At 42.8% G+C, this 22,188-nt stretch overlaps 1 protein-coding gene across 4 annotated transcripts in view; it reads right to left on the bottom strand.

Annotated features, from left to right (window-relative positions):
* Myo61F (Myosin 61F) overlaps positions 1 to 22,188 on the bottom strand; it is a 366,041-nt gene that overhangs the window by 87,799 nt on the left and 256,054 nt on the right. The window contains exon 1 of one of the 4 annotated variants that reach the window (XM_067154698.2): positions 7,140 to 7,267. The exons of the other annotated variants lie outside the window; for them this stretch is intronic. The gene's annotated coding sequence lies outside the window, so the exon portion shown is untranslated. Of the gene's footprint in view, positions 1 to 7,139; positions 7,268 to 22,188 lie in introns of those variants that run through there. 4 annotated transcript variants of the gene reach the window in all.

Here is a 22,188-nt window from a genome sequence, read left to right as displayed (position 1 = left end):
ATTGTTCAATACCATTTCAATAATAACCTGTCAAAGAAAGAGTCACTTCCTGAATAATGTATGCAAGTGGATATAGAGGATTCATATACAAATGGGGAGTGGCGAACGCAAGGTACTGAGGAATGTACGAATAATGTCCGCCATGAAATCCTTGAGCTGCATAACGTGCACACTGTTACGGTAAAGCATCAGAGCAGTTCCTTAGATTGTCCACAACACGTTGTCAACGATGCGAGAGGCGTCGAATACCAGTCATCTCGCCATGTGTGAATTTTGCAATCTCGTGTTTCACAGCGTTGACAATGCCTTTTCGGTATTAACCGTCTCCCATGATATGTTATTTTAATAGATTAACGATACACTTATGTTTCTTGTACATACTAGAGTAGAACGCAGCCCGGAAGGCGGTTTCGTTGCGCAGAGAGAGACAGAAGTATGAGGTGCGGTGATGCCAATGTGGCTACTCATAACAGCATGTATGTGTAAACATTTTTTCATCCAGTTATATCTTTAATTCCAAAGCGATGACCTATATTTTAAGTGGGCTTAAACGTTTCCTAAAAGTCCAAATTAATGTTTAACATCAAAACCCGCGAAAGTGTTGAGGAAAATTTTCGAGATATTAAGGAAGGTAAATGGACGGTCCAGTTTCAATGCCGTAGGATATTCGCCGTTTTTATACAAATCAAATATTGTTGTACGCAGGACATTTTTATTGAAATCATCGAGGACCGTCACTGGCTTCTTCCTCTAAGGGTTCTTCTCTGGCGACCTGAACACCGCATTATTTTTATTTCCGAAGCTTGTTTTATCCTCTGTACTGTTTGCAGGCCGATACCACACGCGAGTGCTGTCTTCTTTTGAAGCGTGGCAATATGGCGTTCCTCACCTTCTCCGCCTATGAACGCCTGCTGCTGCATGCTTACCAAATACACTTTAAATACCATTTCCGTCGCCTGTCGACGGAATACTTGTCTTTTTGCTCTTCCTGGATCTATCGTACACATGCAAATAGTTCCCTAAATTCGTTGATTATGATATTTACAAATAAAACTCTAAACATTCACTCGTGACCCGCACAAACAGGCACCTCTTACTGAAATGATTCTATTGGCTCAGCGGAAAACACGTCACACTACAAAGCGCGCGAATGTTACTGCGCAACACTCTTCAAACCGCCTTTCGGGCTGCGTTCTACTCTAGATTCATTTACTTACACAAAAAAATGATGACTAATGAAGTAATAAAGGGATAAAATTCGAAACACAGAAATCAGAGAGTATTGGATTCCCTAAACTGTAAGACAAGACAGAGGCCAGTGAGCTGAAATGGTATGGACACATGGTGAGAATGGAAGAGTACAGAGTTCCAAAGCGAATATTTATGGAGATCAAAATGAAAGGAAGACAACGAGGAAGGCCCAAAAAAATAGAGGTGGATTGATACGGTGAAGAAGAGTGTAGATAGAGAGGAGTAGGCTAAAAGTAGAAGAAATATTGGAGGAAGGAAGGAAGGAAGGAAGGAAGGAAGGAAGGAAGGAAGGAAGGAAGGAAGGAAGGAAGTGGTGGAGAGATAGAAAACTGTGGAGGTCCTTGATTCACAACTCGACCCAGAAGACTGGAAACAGGAACTGAAGAAGAAGAAGAAGCAGAAGGTAATATATTCTGTCAAAACTGTCCTAACGTTGTGAAAGAAATTTTAATTTTGAAATGTAATTTGCCGCTATCTGCATGCCTGTTAATGAACTAAAGGATATAGGTAACTGATATTACGCATGTACACTGGCGGACAAAAAAGTGGATCACTTTGTAAAAACGAAATCTTAATTGTTAAACATTTAATAGCGGAACTGTTCCAATAATTACAATAAGTTTTTACATTAAGGCAGTTTATAATTGGTATTCTGCAGTTTTGGATAGGAATATGATTTTTAGAGATCATAAATACACTTAAGGAGCCACTTTTCAGCCCTAAGTGCCAGACACTCGATTTCATTGCCTCGACTAGCAGTAACACCTTTGAAGTTTATACGATACTGATGGATTATCAGTGTGTGGCGCAATATCTGTCACAAATGAACATTTCCTTCAGATGCTCTTTCACATTTGACAAGTTAAGATGCCTCTTTCCCCAGAAGAAACTGCAAGAGCAGTGGCGTTGGTGGATGACCTGACGCGGCATCCGTTATGCGACCAATGCCATCGGTGCATCATATGGAAGCGTCCAGTGTGTACTAAGACGACCTGGATCAGGCTGTCGGAGGTCTACATCTGCTAGGGACGATAGGTTTCTAGTCATCCAAGTCTTGAGCGAACGCCAAACTACCGCCGTCCAAGGCAGAGATCGACTCGAGGCAGTAAGAAATGCCACCGTGACTGCGAGGACGGTCAAAGGAAGACTCTGAGAAGCCAGATCTGCATGGACTGTGGAGCAGTGGTCAATCGTTCTGTTCACAGATGAGCAACGATTATGCTCTCTGTCACCTGATGCGTGGGGAAGGCGCGGGGAGCGATATTCACTTTGCAACATCTCCAAGAGGTTACCATTTGGGGGTGGCTCCATTAAGGTATGGGCAGGTATCAGCTTTGAGGCCCGGAAGGGAATTCTTTTCAACAAGGGAGGTGCTCTGAATGCACATCGTTACATCGTAGAGGCGTTAGCACAGCATGAAATCCCCTATGTTAGTTTAGTTGGCGAAAATTTCATCCTAATGCATGATAATGCACGCCCCCATGCCGCTCGCTATGTGATGGAATATTTACGGAATGTCAGAACACAAACCCTCGAGTGGACAGCTCGCAGTCCACACCTCAATTCCACAGAACACTTGTGGGATATACTTGGCCTCAATGTCCGGCGTCGCGACTTTGACACCTTCAACGAAATGTGGGCAATACTATTGGAAGAGGGGGGCGCTCATCCCCCAGGAAACGATCCAGGACCTTCTAGCCAGCATGCTGTGAAGAATTGAGGCCATAATCTTCGCCAGAGGTGGTAACACCCGATACCAAAGCAATATAAGTGTAGAGTGTCATCCAGAAAACTTTCAGTGGTATGTTCATAAGTTGGCTCACTGTAAAATACTTTACGTCGCACCGACACAGATAGGTCTTATGGCGACGATGGGATAGGAAAGGCCTAGGAAGGGGAAGGAAGCAACCGTGGCCTTAAGGTACATCCCCAGCATTTGCCTGGTGTGAAAATGGGAAACCACGGAAAACCATCTTCAGGGCTGCCGACAGTGGGGTTCGAACCCACTATCGCCCGGATGCTAGCTCACAGCTTCGCGCCCCTAACCGCACGGCCAAGTCGTCCGGTATTTGTTCTTAAATTAAAATGATCCATTTTTCTGGTCCTAGTTGATGTTAAAAGGCGAACACAATAATTTGTTATTCTGGAACAAATATTTTCTTAGATATGGCCTTGCACAATGGGCCTCAAAACACGCGGGTCCTTTAAGGTTAGCCCTAATTCAAATTTGAACATTCGAAACTATTTATCCTATCGATATGAAACTGTTTGAGAATACTCCCACAATTTCAAGTAAATTTGTTGTATATTTTCTGAGTTATTAAATAGGCCTGGCTTACGGAATTATTACTTAACACTCCAGAAAGGTTCATAGTGCAACAGTTGCTCTATATTTGTGTTTGTCTCTTACAAGGGAACATCGGCAATAGGTAAGTCGCCGATCTTGATGAAACTTGGAGAAAACATTGAGGTACACGTAAAAACGATGTCGGCATCAATTTTGGGTGCCAACATTCACTAGAGCGTTAACTACGGGGCCCAAAAGTTGCGACATTTCAAATTCCGCGCGATCAGCGATGAATACCTGCTGGCCAATGCTAAGCTGGCACACTGCGTACCTGAAGACACGCCTCTGCACCTCCTCCCCTCCACGCTCCAATTGGTTCGCCACCGCACGTTTCCCTTCACCCCGCGCTTCCGGCTGCGGTGGCGAACCAATTGGAGCGGGGAGGGGAGAAGGTGCAGAGGCGTGTCTCCAAGTACGCAGTGTGCCAGCTTAGCATTGGCCAGCAGGTATTCATCGCTGATCGCGCGGAATTTTAAATCTCGCAACTTTTAGGCCCCGTAGTTAACGCCCTAATGAATGTTGGCACCCAAAATTGATGCCGACATCGTTTTTACGTGTACCTCAATGTGTTTTCCAAGTTTCATCACGATCGGCGACTAACCCATTGCCGATGTTTCCTTGTTAGACGAAACTGTAATTGACATTTTGGTTTCAAAACTTTTGATATCTTCTCTTTACTTCACAAACGATAGCAATATTTCACCCAATTTAAAATTTGCCCTTATATGCAAACGATACGAGATTTTTAGAATGATGATGATTATGATGATAATGATGATGATGATGATGATGATTGTTGTTTAAAGGGGCCTAACTTCTAAGTCATCAGCCCCTAATGGTACGAAATGAGACGAAATGTAATGGAAAAATTACAAGTCCAAAATCCTCCACTGACCAGAATTCAAAACGTGAGGACGATGAATGAATGGACGGATATGAATTTAAAACAATCACATTCACAGAAACTGCCGTGAAACAATAGTATTACTGACCAAGGGACTGCTTCTATAGCATAATACTGAATCGATGATGCTTGGAGTCTAAAGGGATCCAAAATCCAAGACATCCGCCCCTCATAATGGCACTTATCACTAGGAAAGTAGAACCGTGGTATTTGTCATGTTGCGGTACTAATCAAAAGTAGCTTAGACTCGCGGTATTCCACACATTATGGTGCTACTCACACGTAATGAAATTCGCACATGTAGTGCAGACCTATGGTGTTTCGTACATTGCGGCGCCATTTACAGGCAAAGCAAACCTATGGTGTTCATCACATACGTGTACTAACCACTATCCCGTGGTGTTCCTCATATAGTGGGTACTAATTATAGGCAAGCCAGAACCATAGTGTCGCTCCTGAAGTGGTACTAATCACAGGTACTGTAAAAGCCGGCAACGCACTCTGTTCCTACTAATCACAAACCTATTTTGTACCTAACATAGTGGTACTTACACGCAAGTAAAAGCGGCTCATGGTGTTCCCCGCGTGATGGTACTAATGACAAGTAGTTTCATGGTTCTAATACAATCATCCCTTGGTCGCCCTTTTAGTCGCCTCTTACGTCAGGCAGGGGGTACCGTGGGTGTATTCTTCGTCTGCGTCATGCACCCACAGGGGGTTGTGTGTTTGGTCCGCGAGAGGTACTTTATATCCCTGAAGTCCGCCGGCAAGCCGGGTAGGTCCCCCATATCCGCCACCTGGGACGCGCCACGTGGGAGTATCACCTCTCCCCCTTGCTACGCCAGCGTAGTAGGTTCGTGGATTCTTAGAAAAAAAAACAAATAAATTTAGTTTTGAGAAATAAACTTATGAACACCTATCATCAAGAAGTGTAGCACATGCAAAACTGTTTGTTGGTCCGTGATGTGAGAAGGAAATAAATAAACGAACACAACTTTAACTGATCCTATTTTCGACATTTGTTCACCGAATAAAAAGAAATTAAAAAATGATTTGAAGCGAAAATCTGTGCACCATCGGAAGTAATAATCCACGGTGCCCCTGGCTGCCATAAGAGGGGACTAAGAGAGTAACCCCCAGAGGCTCACTATTTACGTGAGGCCTCGCAAAACCTAATACCTTCTGGCTCGGAAGAGAATAAGAACTAACCAATGGAGGTCGACCAGGAAAAATTAAATCGAAGAGTCTGACGCAAAAAAAGTGGAATCAATCTTGGACCCATGTAGGGGCCCTGTGGAACCCCACCTACACGGGGAGCTAACATTGTCATGCACAGGCTATTATATTTACATTCCATAATTCTTTCGACCGAAAAAATAAATAAAAATCTCTTATAAAAATTCATACCGACATTAAAATTTGCAGACTGCAGAAGATATGGAGAAACTGCTGGATGGTTCAGATACACACAGTCTTTGAAAAGGAGTGTATGTCTACCCTTTAGCCCAGTTTCTTCAAACAGGGTCGGAGATGAGGTGATAAGAATTTATGACATGTTTTAGGCCGGATGCCCTTCCTGACATCAACTTCAGTTTACGAGCTAACGAAGATGAAATGAATGATGGTGAATGAAATTTTTGGGAAGGAGATGGAAGGAATCAGCTGTGGCTTATGAAGAGGAACTCACCCGGCACTTGCCTAAATGTGAAACCGCAGAAAACCGTTCTCAGAACAGCCGCCGGTGGGATTCGAACCCACACGTATTCCGTATGCAAAGTTTGGCTCCATAGTAAAAGATTGAAATAAATAAATAAATAAATAAATAAATAAATAAATAAATAAATAAATAAATAAATAAAAGGTACTGGAGTGCAGTCGAACGAAGTCAGGTGAGTCAGGAAATATTAGATTAGAAAATGAAGTCTTAAAAGGAAGTAGATTAATATTGTTACTTGTGTAGTAGAATCACTTACGATGGCATAAGTAAGGAAGACATAAAAACGCTGACTAGCACAAGTAAGGAAGGCCTTTATAAAGAAAATACATTTGCTCCCTTCGAACACTGAGACATGAATTAGAAAGATGTTTTCAAGACTTTCGTTTGGAGCGTGGCATTGTATGGAATTGAAACATGGACATTAACTAGCGCAGAAAGAAGAGAAGCTTTTGAAATGTGGCGTTGCAGAAGAATGCTGAAGGTGAGATGGGTAGATCGAATCACGAATTCGGCGAAATTTTACCGGAAGAAGAAACAGATTTTGACAGCACACATCTTAAGACACCTAAGACTTCTTGAGGGAGTGTCGGAGGTAAGAATGGTACGGGCAGGTCAAGGAATATGACAAAGAGATTACATAGAGTGAATGTAGGATGTAGGAGATACGCAGAAATGAAAAATGTTAGCACAAGATAGAGTGGCATGGAGAGTTGCATCAAACCATTCTATGGACTGACGCGATCCTATACAAAACATTTAATTTGCACGGTAAATAATAAAGTGGAAATTATATCGCAAGCCCTGTATTACTGATGGGATATAGAACGTTGCCTTGCTAGCGGAAACTTAAGACTGCTAACATAACGACGATTTCAGGTGGCTTAGCTAGCTAGCAACTACAGAAACAAATGTATGCTTACCGTGAATAATTCTTTTCTAGGTTGGAGGAAGTTCACACACACACGCACACGTCTGTGGACAAGCCTCGAGTGGCACTGACAGCCGATTCTTCCTTGTGTAGCTCTAGCCTACCACAAGCATTGTCCTTATCTATCAGGAATGACTCAATGTGGGTTACCTGCCCACTTAACCCTCAGTGCCAAGGCCCGCTGACAGGAGATAAAGACACTGCATGGCCAACTAAAAACAACGTATAGCAAACGTGTATGCCTTCTTGGAGATTTTTTTTAATCATTTTTCAATTTCTCTGGCACTGTTGGTCGAGTGACCAAAAAGCCTCAAGTTCGATCTAAGACAGGGAATATTTTATAAAGACAGGAAAATAATTTCCTCTCTACGTTGTTCATTTTGCCATAATAGGAACTTTGAGTAAACATTCCTCCAGCTAGATTTTTAAACAAGGCTTTAACGAGCCTACGTAAAATTATCCGCTTCTTTATTAGGTGGTGGTGGTGGTGGGGATTATTGTTTTAAGAGGAAGTACAACTAGGCAACCATCCTCTATATAACACTAATCGGAGGGAAAAAATGGAAGGGATCCGACACTTCCAAAAATGAAGATATCGGCCAAAGGAAGACAAGGGCCACGAAGGGCGTGAAAATGAAAGACTCCCTAGCCCTCGCAAACCTAATAGCGTCGGGGTCGGAAAAGAACAAGAGTTGACCAAGAGAGGTCGGATAGAATAGATGAAAGTGAGGAGCCTGGCACAAGTAAGTGGAAGCAATGACAGGACTCAGCTGAGGGCCCCGTGGCCGCCAACCCACGCTCCAAAGTTCAGAGCCCCTGAGGCCCCTTTTAGTCGCCTCTTACGACAGGCAAGGGATACCGTGGGTGTTATTCTACCGCCCCCACCCACAGGGGGTTCTTTATTAGGAGAGCAGACTGTAGCACTATCTACAAGTAGTGCCACCTGTAGGAATAGAAACTCTCAACTGACAACTATTTCGTAAAGTTGGCGTCAATAGGAACAAACAAAATCAAATTATTATTATTATTATTATTATTATTATTATTATTATTATTATTATTATTATTATTATTATTATTATTATTATTATTCCTAATGAGACCGCATTAATGCGCTGGATTGACCACTTAAGTGGGTTTCTGCATGTGAATTTGCTTTCGCATTTCATCGGTAAGATTGATGTCACCAAAGCGACAGTTGTTCTTGGGAACAAATCTCAGATAGACCCAAAGCACCGGAGTAGTGGGAGTACTTATTGCATTTCCTCCCGCGGTTTAGGGGTAGCATGCTTGCTTCTTATCCGGAGTCCCCGGATTAGATTCCCGGCCAGGTCAGGGATTTTTACCTGGATCTGAGGACTGGTTCAAGGTCCACTCAGCCTACGTGATTACAATTGAGGAGCTATCTGACTGTGAGATGGCGGTCCCGGTCAAGAAAGCCAAGAATAAAAGCCGAGAGGATTTGTCGCGCTGACCACACGACACCTCAATCTACAGGGCTTCAGGCTGTGCAGCGGTCACTTGGTAGGCCAAGGCATTTCCAAGGGCTGTCACGTCATGGCGTTTGGTTTGGTTTGGACGCTTAAATGAGGGAGTAGGAGACAGTTGAAATGACGTGGTCCTGAGTTGGCCGAAACGACATGAATTAATTAATTAATGAATTAATTAATTAATGGTTTTACGTGCCACTAACTACTTTTTGTTGGTTTACGGAAATGCCAGGATGCCGGAATTTTGTCCCTCAATAGTTCTTTTACATGCCAATATACCTACCGACAAGGGGCTGAAATGAATTATTATTATTATTATTATTATTATTATTATTATTATTATTATTATTATTATTATTATTATTATTATTATCTACATCATCGGCTCCTAATGGTACGAAATGTAATGACAATTTAAAAGTCCAAAATCATCCACTGACCAGAATTCAAAACGTGATGTCTAAGATTGAATGGATGAATATGAATCCCACCCGCAATGCCTAATTCCCAGAAACTAGCGTTAAACAATAGTATTACTGACCAAGAGACTGCTTCTAAAGCACAACCCTGAATCGGTGATGCTTGGAGTCTCAGGGGATCCAAAATCCAGGTCATCGGCCCCTCATAATGGCACTCATCGCAAGTAAAGTAGAACCATGGTATTTGTCAGTTTGCGGTACTAATCAAAAGTCCGACTCGTTGGCTGAACGGTCAGCGTACTGGCCTTCGGTTCAGAGGGTCCCGGGTTCGATTCCCGGCCGGGTCGGGGATTTTAACCTTAATTGGTTAATTCCAATGGCACGGGGGCTGGGTGTATGTGTTGTCTTCATCATCATTTCATCCTCATTACGACGCGCAGGTCACCTAAGAAAGACCTGCACCCGGCGAGCCGAACCCGTCCTGGGATATCCCGGCACTAAAAGCCATACGACATTTCATTTTACTAATCAAAAGAAACGAAGTATATGTAACGCAGACCTATGGTGTTTCTCACACTGCGACGCCACTTACAGGCAACGCAATCCCATGGTGTTCGTCATATAGGTGTACTAATCACAGAGACTCGTACTATCCCGTGATATCCCTCACATAGTGGTTACTAACCATAGGCAACGCAGACCCACGGTGTCTCTCATATAGTGGTACTAATCACGAGTACTACAAAACCCATCCTGCTTCACACACTGTTGCTACTAACCATAAACCTATTCTGTACCTAATATAGTGGTACCGCGCGCAAGTAAAGGCGGCTCGTGATATTTCCCGCGTGATTGTACTAATTACAAGTAGTCTCATGGTCCTAATTCGATCATCCCTTGGTCGCCCCTGTTAGTCGCCGACTAGGTACCACGATGTTCAACTATTGCGTTTGAGGTGGGTTTTGATATTTGCCCGGTAATTGCACATTCATCTGGCTATGTTGTTCCTTTCTCTCCTTTGTCCAGAAGGAACCTGTCTTCCTTCTTAGTGGTTTGTTCTGGAACCTCATTTGTTAAAGCATCTTCTCTATTCCTCCCACTTCCTGCTGATCTTCGCTTACTTCCATAAACCGTGGTGGCTTGGTCTTCCTCTTTTGCCAGTAAGCGACAAGCTGGTCAAACTGGCAGGATGCGTCCTTTAGAAATGGCCATAAAATGCTTTCTGGCCACGTCCGTGAATGTTTCACAGCATTTTTAGAACTCCTGGTTGGGTCTCCTTTTGCATTCGTTCCTTTCCTTCACTGATCCTAATATCTTCCTCAATATTTTTTTTCTCTTGGACTTCGAGCTTGTCCGTGAGTCCTTTCCTGTTGAATATTGGACATTCTGAAGCATATAAAGCTTCAGAGCGGATGACCGTATGGTAGTGCTTCATTTTAGTGTTACAGTTGTTCTTGGTCAGTTGGTATGTCAGTTCTAGCTTATTAACTCGAGTTGATTTATTATAACACATTATTGTCATTAAGACAGAGGTTGAATCTGAATGTTACATGATTATTCATATTTGTCTTGTTTTTTTCCTTTTCTCTTCATTCTTTGACTGTTTTCTTGTTTCCTTTGTTCAGTCCATACTCTCCCTGTTTATTTTTGATCATATTTTACTTCAAATTTCGCATTCATAATTTTATTTCTGAATGTGTTTCTTTCATTTATCATCATTGTCTTGTCGATACCGGCTTGTTGTACACCTATTCCTTTCAGCCAATAATATTTCTTTATTGAGCAATTACCTACATCAAAAATCCTTTTTTTGAGTCTGCTGCTGTGCGTTCTATGTAGGTGCCCATAGAACATTAGTCGGCGTTTTCTAATCATGTTTGTGAGTCTGTATATTCGTATAGTTCTTTAATTGGTCTCTTCATCCATATACCACCTCTGTGTATTGCTCCAAGAAACTTTCTGAGGATTTTACGTACCGTAAAGGGCTTCTGGTAGTACAACTGTATTGTACAGTTTGGCCTGTCTTAATATGTTTCTTTTATTGTAACGTGTCCATGTGAGTTTGTACGCTTTCTGAAGTCTGTTCCGTCTGTGCTGGATGCCTTATTTGATCCTCCTATTTATTATTATTACACAGTGTTCAGTCCAAAGTGAACATGTTAATTAGAAAACCCTATACTATAACGCATCACACAAACTTTTAACGCTTAGGCAAGTTAACTGTCATCATTCTCGGTTATGGCATGACCCATTATCCACCGCAGAAAAGGATGTTAGTTTTGTGGTAATGTATGTCCGCCACTTCACTTTTCTTTTAATATCAATGTAGATCTTATCAGTAATACTTCGAGAGAAAATGAGTGCGACTTGACTGAGTCATTTACTCAACTTGAACACAATTAAATGCTAGTTCTGACGACAGCATTCTTTTCCCTCGTCATTAGACGTACACAGAAATTCCATTTCTCAACACAAGAACTGTCGTTAATCCGTCAGTTTGTGGAGAGAAAGTGCGTGTGCGATTAATGAAAATATGTGCTGAAACTTGTGTCACACAAGATAATAGGAACTGTTGCCAAAAGCGAATGGGGGTAAATTAATGATGTGTCAGAAAAACCGGTGCAGCTCTCCAAGTAGAAAATTTTACTATCTGTTGATTGAGACGAGTACTATTACTGGTACCAGTGATAAAGTCAATGTCACCCTGTGTGCGAGGGAGGGAGTTTGAAAAGTAATCTGGAAATGAAAATGAAAATCCACACGATGTTTCCGGTCATTCCACCGGGTCAGGAATGGAATGAATGAAGCTCCATCTAGCGGCGAGGATAGGCACTATGCCGGCTGCCGAAGCCTGCCTCACTCCTCTGGGACTATGATTAATGACCGACAGATGAAAAGAAATGGTATTGCAGTGTGTTGCTGGCATTAAAGATGACGAGGAAAACCGGAGTACCCGAAGAAAAACCTGCCCCGTTCCCGCTTTGTCCAGCACAAATCTCACATGGAGTGACCGGGATTTAAACCGCGAAACCCAGTGGTCAGAGGCCGGCGCGCCGGCGGCTGAGCCACGGTGGCTCTTACGATCTGGAAATGAAATCATAACAATATGATGCGATGTGTGTTCCATGAAGAGGGAAGGTTGTGTAACATTATTACAGCGTGTGACAAAGTTCGGTGCATAGTCCTGTACTATCAACATAGATGAACAATGCACGACAATGACCTTACTGTCCTTCGAAATAGTCCCCTCCCATAACAGTGCACTGCTGAGATCCGCGATACATGTCCTGGAAACTTTGCAAGAAGGCTTCCTTTGGGATGGTATTCAAAAGCCTCGTGACGTTTCATTGGATGTCAGGAATATCGTCAAATATGTTTCCTTTCAAAGCGAGTTTGACTCGTGGGAATAGGTTCTGACCTTTTTCCGACGAGGGGACCCCGGATAACGCCATTCCATGCTTGGCCGTTTCGTTTCAGAGTCGTACCTGAGACACCGGGTTTCATCCTCAGTGACAATACAGTTCAAGAAATTTGGTGTCGCATCCGTCGTTTCGACAAAATCCTGTGAAGCCTCTAAACGTGCCTGCTTCTGATCGTCAGTCATGATGTGGCACAAGACGAGAACACGTTTTCCGCTTCCCTAACTTCTGGGTAACGATTTGTCGCACGGATTCACGCTTTATCTGCAGTTCATCCGCTATCATGCGCACAGTTAATATAATCGCCGATCGTTCGTGATTAATGCCTTCACCTTCTCAATGTTTTCGTCACTCACGGCGGTCGCCGGTCTTTCGCTACGGGGGTTGTCAGAAACATTTTCCCGGTCTCCTCGAAAACGGGCGAACCAGTCTTACACACACTTCAAGGACAGTGCTTGATCTTCATAAACACGTACCAGCATCGCATACGTTTCTTTCGGCGTCTTGCTAAGCTTAAAACAAAACTGTACATTGATCTTTTGGTTGTTCATGTTCCTGTTTGCAGTTCAGAACCAACGCACTAAACACGCACTGTGTCAAAAAGGTCTTACATGGCACACACGCGATGAATAACGTTGGGAGCAGGTGGTCAAAACCTGCTGCTACGCAGGTGCAGCGTTGTGTGTCGACAGTGTTGCCGGATCGACCGATCTGACCCCATTCGCCGAACTTTATTGTCACAGGTTGTATTATTATTCACAACAATCGCTACGGCAACAAGTCGACATGGTCTACGACCGTGGTCAGCTGGTTGGAGTCCCATTGGGAGAAAACATTTTCATTAACAAAATGTTGGTCGGCAGGGTAAGAGATCTGATTGAATACAATTTCTAATCACTAGGGTGTGTGTCAAAAGCCTGGATTAAATTCCAAATCTCTCCGCAGTATTCATATGGAGTGAAAGCATATGACACTGTTGATAATGGTCCGTCCGTCGGATGGGGACGTTAAGCATTCAGCAGACACGCTGGTGTTATTCGACAGGAGTAAGCTTCGTGCTGACACCGGCTTTCGCCTTCTCCCTACCTCATCACCGTAATCATCCCACAGACAGACGCGCAGGTCGTCCATGGACGTCAAATAGAACTATCTGCACCAGGCTAGCCGAACATGTCAGACACTCCCAATACGAGAAGCCATACGATAAATAAATACATACATAAATAAATAAATAAATAAAATTCCTGAGAAGAAGACTAGGGCCAAAGATCGTACCAGATGGAAGGAGATGGTACAAACCCAACAATGACTTCTACCAGCATCAAGAAAACCTCATAGATGCCATCAGAAGAAAACGTCTGACTTTCTATGGCCACCTACACAGAATGGATCCTAACAGATTTTCCCATAAGATCTTCAAGGTTGCTAACAAAGGCAAAGCTACTGGATTCCCCTGGACCAAGAAAGTGGACAAAGACCTTGCAGAGCTTAATATTAATCAAGCCGCCATAACTGACAGGAATGCATACCGTTTAATGGTCAAAACGAAACCTTTCCTTACATCCCTTACATCAGCTAGCTACAAAGGAGCCGGGAATTGGTCAGCGGAGCGCAGGAAAGAATTCAGCGAGAAAATGAAAGATACTGGGCCAACAGGAAGGCTCAAGAGGCCGCTAAGAACAAAATCCAGTACGCCAAACGGGGCAGACGACGATAAAAACACAGGTAGAACACAAGCACCGTGGTCCGCAGATGGCCTAAACGCAAAGCAAAATAAATAAATAAATAATAAATAAATAAATAAAGACTGCTACGCCTTACAGCGTTCTGTCTGCAAACAAACGCCATCATGCTACACCCTCTGTGGGTGGGATGGTAGAGTAACACCCACGCTATCCCCTGCGACTAAAAGGGGCATCAGGGGTTTCTAACTTGGGAGCGTGGGTTGGCAACTCCGGGGCCCTTAGCTGAGCCCTGGCATTCTTTCCCCTTACTTGAGCCAAGCTCCTCACTTTCATCTATGCTATCCGACCTCTCCCTACTCTCGTTCTTTTCCGACCGCGACGGCATTAGGTTCCGGAGGCCTGGGGTGACTTTCATTTTCATGTCCTTCGTGGACCTTGTCTTCCTTTGGCCGATACCTTCATTTTTCGAAGAGTCGGACCTTCTTCCATTTTTCTCTCTGATTAGTAATTCAGGGGCGTTCGTAGAGAGAAGTATTGGGAGGATAAATACACCCCTCCCCCCCTCCGAAATGTTGTGAAGTTTAGAACCAGTAATTAATTGTGGCAACCATGTAAATGATGATTTTAGGAGGCTCATTGTTTTGCTTTTAATTTGAACTACGTATTTGCCAATAGTATATTGATGCTTCCGTTAATAAATACGGTACCGGTATATATAAGTTTCTCTTCTAAAAGCAATCGTCCTGAACCTGAACCTAACATTTTGCGACAGTGTTATTTTGCCAACAACACATACCAGTAACCACTGCAACAGCAGAAGGCTCTTTTTTCATCCTGAAATATTTAAAAGATTATTTGTAGAATAAGACTGCATAGGAAAGATTGAATGTGTCAGCTCTTTTGTACACACACAAAGAAAAACAAGTGACCGTAGAAAATATAATCCGTGAGCTGGCCAAAAAACTCAGGAGATGTCTGCTATTGCAAACACCAACATGAATACAAATGTGCCTTAACTAAATAACTGTGATATTTTGAAAGTTATAATTTAATGTTTCTAATTTCACAATATGCACCCAACATTATTCTATAGAAGTCCTCAAATTCTAATATTTACCATCCTCCCGAAAATAATTTCTGCATACGCCCCTAGAGGATGGTTGTCCAGTTGTACTTCCTCTTAAAACAATAATCACCACAACCATTGCCATCGCGCTACAGCCCTGGTACGGCTTGGCCTACCAAGCGACCGCTGCTCTGTCCGAAGGCCTGCATACTAAGAGATTAACCGCGTTATGGCTTGTTATTCTTTATTTTTTACACATCGGAGCCACTATTTCATCAACAGGTAATTCCTCAACTGTGCTCTCGTAGACCGAGCGGACCTCGAACCAGCCCTCAAATCCCGGTAAAAATCTCTGACTTAGCCGGGAATCGAACCCGGGGCCTCGCAGAAAGAAGCAGGCTCGCTAGCTCTAGAACGAGAGACCAGCGAACAGTCTGCAAGTGTCTATAAATTAACTAAGGGCCTCCACAATCTCTTAGCACTGTGGCTCTACACCTCTGACCTTCAAATAATTAGAACATGTGTCTAAACACGGCCACCTTCATAGTCTTCTCCTATCCTCCATGGCACAATAACAATCACATAATCGCTACTGATCTGCATTTAGAGCTGTTGCCCAGATGGCAGATTCCCTATCAATTGTTTGCCTAGTCTTTTCTTAAAGTAGTTAGAAATGTATTGAACATCCTCATTCGTAAATTATTCCAATCCCTAATTCCTCGTCCTATAAATGAATATTTGCTCCAATTTGTCCTCATGAATTCCAACTTTATCTTCATACTGTGATCTTTCCTACTTTTGAAGACACTACTCAAACTTAATATCTATGAATACGAAGAAAAGATTAGTCCATTCGCTTGTGTTCTCGATCTTACTGTATGGATGCGAAACTTGGACCATGAAAGCCAAAGACAGAAACCGAATCAACGCCTTTGAAATGTGGTGTTGGACAAGGATGTTGCGAATACCGTGGACAGCCAGGCGAACAAATGATTATCATCCGGGAAATTGGAATACGTACAAGAAAGTCTCTATGCCAAGTTGTGTACCAGAGAATCCTGCAATTCTTTGGTCACATTATGAGAAGAAAGGATGACAACCTGGAAAAATTAATTGTCGAAGGAAAAGTTTCTGGCGCAAGGACACGAGGACGGGTCGCAAAAAGATGGGTTGATCAAGTAAGAGAGATCATGGACTTACCGTGGAGAGTTACTGTCCGGAAAACGCAAGTACGTACAGAATGGTATCAGCTTATAAAAGAAACAACGAAGTCCTTGGGTCACGATACTCAGTCATGAGTGGAACGACTGGAGAGAGAGAGAGATTCAAACTTTATTCGTCTACTAATGTCATTCCAAGCCATCTTTCCACTGACAGCTCGAAACATTCCGCTTACACGGTGACGCCAGACCCTGCGTCCAACGTCAACGAGCCTTAATGTACCTGTGGGGGGACACTCAACAGTAACTCGTGCAAAGTCTTTAAGGTCAATCAATACGCTTTCGTTTTCGAATAAAAGTTAGATCAAATATCATGACGCAGGATCCGCTTCAGACGAAGCAGAGGTGTTAGAGCACTAAAAGGTGAACAACATACATACATACATAATCATTATAGACTGTTATGCCTTTCAGCGTTCAGTCTGCAAGCCTCTGAGAATTTACTAAACGTCGCCACAATCCTCGATTTCCAACTGACACCACTTTCGTCTTGGAAATGGTCATTTTCATACCATACTCGCTGGATTTCTTTTCAAGGTCCAAGATGTTACAGGCTTTCAATTGAAAGTAGTGAACAAATAACTAAAGGGATTTTTGGCACGGATAGATAAGAATGCAAACGTATTTAATCAAGGCGCAAGATGTATACTGGCCCACACAACGGTTCTCTAGTGAGATTTGTATAAATATTAGCGATCTGAACTACTACTACTACTACTACTACTACTACTACTACTACTACTACTACTACAATGTGTTTATTCCTCCCTTGGATATAACACCGTATCTCAGGCCAGAAGATTTGTTACAGTTAAGGAGACGTTTGGAGAAAGTGAGGGGGTTGGCGGCCGTCGCCTATACTATGGCTCATTCCATGTTAAGAAAACAATATTGCTCTTATGACAACAGGGTTGCCATATCGAACGGCCCTGCTCAACATCAGTACGGGCAAACGGCGGCGCACAAATTTGTGAAATTCAGTATTTAAGTTCAAGACAAAACGCGGAAGAAACTAAGCAACAAATTATTTTTATGAACTAAAAGGTGACGGTGGGTTTACAGGGGCTATTTTTGGCTTGTACAGAATCAGAGGTAAATTACGGCACATAAAATACCTCAGCACTGAAGTGTAAGGCAAATTGAGGGAGAAAATAGACAAATAATTTTTATGGGCTCGAGGGGTGAGGGGTGCATTTAATTGCATTTAATAAATTTCGCCAGGCAATAAAGGCTAAAAAAAAAAAAACAGACGCAACAAATAAATACTGTAGAAGACTCTACAAACGATCACGGTATTAATGTTAAAGAAATCACACACGTAGGCTTATCGCATAACTCTCAGTCAACACAAGACAATTACGCACAAATAAATACTGTAGTTGACTTCACTACAGACGTGAGATGCCGGCGGTTCACAGAGTGAGGGACTACACGAGGCTTGTACCGGAGCAACACAGAAGGAAAATGAAAAAAGGCAACGAAGCGATGGCTGTTCCCACCATTGTGCTTCCTCCCTAAAAATGTATTTATGAAAAGGAAAATGTTATGAAGATATTTTAATAACTCAAGGGCAAAAGTGCCTCATCCTTTTAATTTGTCTTTCATAATACATTACAAAGTACAGTATAATATCCCTTAATCACGAGAAATTATGGGTGTCTCAGAGGGGGTTTGTTCACTACTTGTAGGTCCGTAAGAGCAATACTGTTTTCATAACGTGGAATGAGCTTTTCGCCTTAGTGCAGGAGAATGGAACACCACGGAAAACCATTCTCAGGACAGTCGACGGTGGGGAACAGAAACATTCTCCGAATGTAGAGGCGTAGAGCCGCGGCCACCCCTTCCTTGCTCCGTTGGTCGGACGATCGGTCGGAGGTCAGAGCCGTCGAATTACGGACCAGCCGTGGCCACCTGTAGGCCGAAGCCCAATTTGAACTATCAGAACCCTTAAACTGTACAGGCCTAATGCAAATGTATGATAGATTCTTCGTTGTGCCTGGATAAAGACTTTGGATTCACTGCTAAATACCGCTGATCTGTGTTCTGTGACAGGTGGTGTGATTGTGGTAGGTAGGCTAGAAAAATTGCCTTTTACTGTACAGCTGTATTTTTATTCTTAGAATGTAAAAAATTGTAATATAATGTAAAAAGTAATATAAAATGTAGCTTTTAACTCATAGGTAATAAATTTCATATTAATCCGTATTGAAGAGCAATTTAGTGTTTAAAAAAAAGCTGAAAGTAATGAACGTAGGTTTTCGTGGCTCATTGTATTAACGTAAAGAAATAAATATTAACTGGATTAATGTCCGACTCATTGTCTGAATGTCCAGCGTACTGGCCTTCGGTTCAGTGGGGTCCCGGGTTCGATTCCCGGCCGGGTCGGGGATTTTAACCTTCATTGATTAATTCCAGTGGGCCCGGCGGCTGGGTGTTTGTGCTGTCCCCAACATCCCTGCAACTCACACACCACACACAACACTATCCTCCACCACAATAACACGCAGTTACCTACACATGGCAGATGCCGCCCACCCTCATCGGAGGGTCTGCCTTACAAGGGTTGCATTCGGCTAGAAATAGCCACACGAAATTATTATTATTATTATACTGGATTAAAGTCACTATATACCGGGTGGTTCACCAGCCCCTTGCGATTCAGTTTTATGCATCCCTTCACATTTACTACAATTCTGAAAGACATCGGTCCCTCTCCGTAAACCGGGGTAATATAACGAGATGTGTGTTTACGGGCTAGAAGACCAGAAGAATTGTGAGCTCCACTATTAATTCATTGTAGGTACCTCGAAAGAACCAGTAAAACGAGTACAGATATGCAGAACACGTACCATAAAACAGGAGGTGGACGCACAGATCGGGAGCACGGTACATGCTGGGAAATGGGCGCCGTATAAGTGTCGCAGTAGCTCACATGGCAATCGGGCGGGGAGATATGAGATAGTGGACAGTGCTCGAGGTAGGAGGTTCGAATCCCACATATGATTTTTTTTTACAGCCAATTGCCTGGGAATTCGTAAGGTTGCATACTTGATAGCTTCCAGGGACTGATTTGTTTATTTGACTCTGTAAAATACCGTATTCCAACATATTAGTGGCAAAACAATCATTTTCTACAAATAACAAACAAGCCGGGCTCAGTGGCGCTGGCCTTCTGACCCCTACTTAGCTCAGTCTGGTGGTGTTTGTAGGTGCTCAAATACGTCACCTTAGTGTCTACATAAAACAACTCCTGCGGGACAAAATTCCGGCACCTCAGCGTCTCCCCGAAAACCATAAAAAGGTAGTTAGTAGGACGTAAATTAAATAACATTATTATTAACCAACAAGCTAGACTATTCAGTTCATGTTTATTTTGCAGTATAGCTGAGGATTCTGCCTTACTGTCCAGTAATATCAGTTCCCTGCATCACGCAGTGTCAATTCATTATTGAAACCCCCTGTGTGTTTACTGATTCACTCATGTGGCAAAGCCATGAGCAAGGTTTATCAAGCTTTATTCTATAATATTATCTCGCAGATAACGTGGCGAGAATTGATAAGTCATCGATATCAGTCACATCAACATCTCACTACAAGAGAAATGCAACATCCACCACGTAAAGCACCGGCAACAACACTAAACAGAACGATACATTCTTTCTTTCTTTTTCTTTCTTTCTTCCTTTCTCTCTTGGTGGAAAAAAAATAATCGCTGCATCATCTGGAGAAACGCATATAATTACACCTTAAAAGATACCAAATATGGCGTACAAATTGTGAATATGACACAAAAGAATGCAAATAATGTTGAATAATTGCTCAGAAGAGACTTCTTTTTAATCATCATCCTACAGCCGAAAAATAAGAAATTTTCCTTTGCGAAAATCATCATCATCATCATCATCATCATCTGTTTACCCTCCAGGTTCGGCTTTTCCCTCGGACTCAGCGAGGGATCCCACCTCTACCGCCTCAAGGGCAGTGTCCTGGAGCTTCAGGCTCTTGGTCGGGGGATACAACGAGGGAGTATGTCCAGTACCTCGCCCAGGCGGCCTCACCTGCTATGGTGAACAGGGGCCTTGTAGGGGGAGGGGAAGATTGGAAGGGATAGGCAAGGATGAGGGAAGGAAGCGGCCGTGGCCTTAAGTTAGGTACCATCCCGGCATTCACCTGGAGGTGAAGTGGGAAACCACGGAAAACCACTTCGAAGATGGCTGAGGTGGGAATCGAACCCACCTCTACTCAGTTGACCTCCCGAGGCTGAGTGGACCCCGTTCCAGCCCTCGTACCACTTTTCAAATTTCGTGGCAGAGCCGGGAATCGAACCCGGGCCTCCGGGGGTGGCAGCTAATCACGCTAACCACTTCACCACAGAGGCGGACTGCGAAAATCAAATGATCATAAATATAGGGGAACCAGGGGTAATTAGAACATTATCGTGCTAGAATATGAATAGTTATAAATTCCATAACAATTAATATTAACCAATGATGTGTGAAACAGATTCTGAACAACCTTAAGATGTGATTCCCTATCAATTTTGTATTTTATTTTCCTACACATGGTATTTTGGGGGGGCTGCCTGGCCGAGGCGGTAAAGGCGTGCTCGGTTTGCCCGGAAGGACGTGGGTTCGAATCCCTGTCAGGAAGTCGTAAAATTTAAGAAACGAGATTTCCACTTCCGGAGTTGCATATGGCCCTGAAGTTCACTCAGCCTACACCAAAAATGAGTACCAGGTTAATTCCTGGGGGCAAAGTTGGCCGGGCGCAGAGCTAACCACACTAGCCCATCACGTGCCGAGGTTAACAATGGTGGAAGACTTTACCTTCCACTCCTTTGCTTTGCTTTACATATGGTATTTATATGATAATGTTCTAATTACTCCTGTTTCCTCTATCTTCCAATAAAATCTGTGACGCGATATTACCTAGCAACCGTGCAAGCTGTGATATGAAGTATAGTCGTCCCCGTGTAAGGACGTACCCTAAGGGTGCAACCTTACCCTTTCTCCCCTGTAATATTAAAGTATTGATTTATAGTAACTTTTCTTGCTGTTGGGTCTTTTTCAGTGTCGGTAACCATACAGTTTAGGGACCCTACTTGCCGATATGACGTCTTACATTTACCGTTAATCTGGCACGTTGGCAACGTTCAATCACTGTTCTAGCGTGAATCGCGTGTTGCCACCGCATTGGTATTAAAGTCACTAATGATACATTTGCGAGAATATTTAAAGAATATTTTCTTTTTCTGTGGGATTGTATATCTATTTGGCTAATACCAGGTAAGTAGAATTGTGGCATGTTCGGATAATGCATTTAATAACATAGTTTGTGTGAAATGATGAGCACAACATTTTATTAATTACGTTTTATTAATTACGTTCCTATTTCGTCCCATACTTATACGAACAGAATTCGATTGGGATGTCTAAGAAGGAAGAAAAATCTGCAAGAACTCCTCCGAAAATGAAAGCAAGGTTACGTCCTTTACAAACATCAGGTCAAGAAATGCTTGTACATTGCTACGAGCAATTGAAACACGAACTACGACGAAGAAGGTATTAGTCGCAGTGATACGAAGCTAATGGCAAGAGTTTCATTATTAACTGGGGTAAGTGTTCGTTTTTATCTTGTTTCTATAAGTTTCTGACATAATGACAATCAGTTCAAATGGAGCAGTATTTCATTGTGAACCTAACCTAACCTAATCATGTAGGCCTATACCATGTCTTGTGTCGA

Source organism: Anabrus simplex, chromosome 10 (genome assembly GCF_040414725.1).
Source record: "Anabrus simplex isolate iqAnaSimp1 chromosome 10, ASM4041472v1, whole genome shotgun sequence".
NCBI lineage: Eukaryota > Metazoa > Arthropoda > Insecta > Orthoptera > Tettigoniidae > Anabrus > Anabrus simplex.
This window is presented reverse-complemented; position numbering and strand designations above follow the sequence as displayed.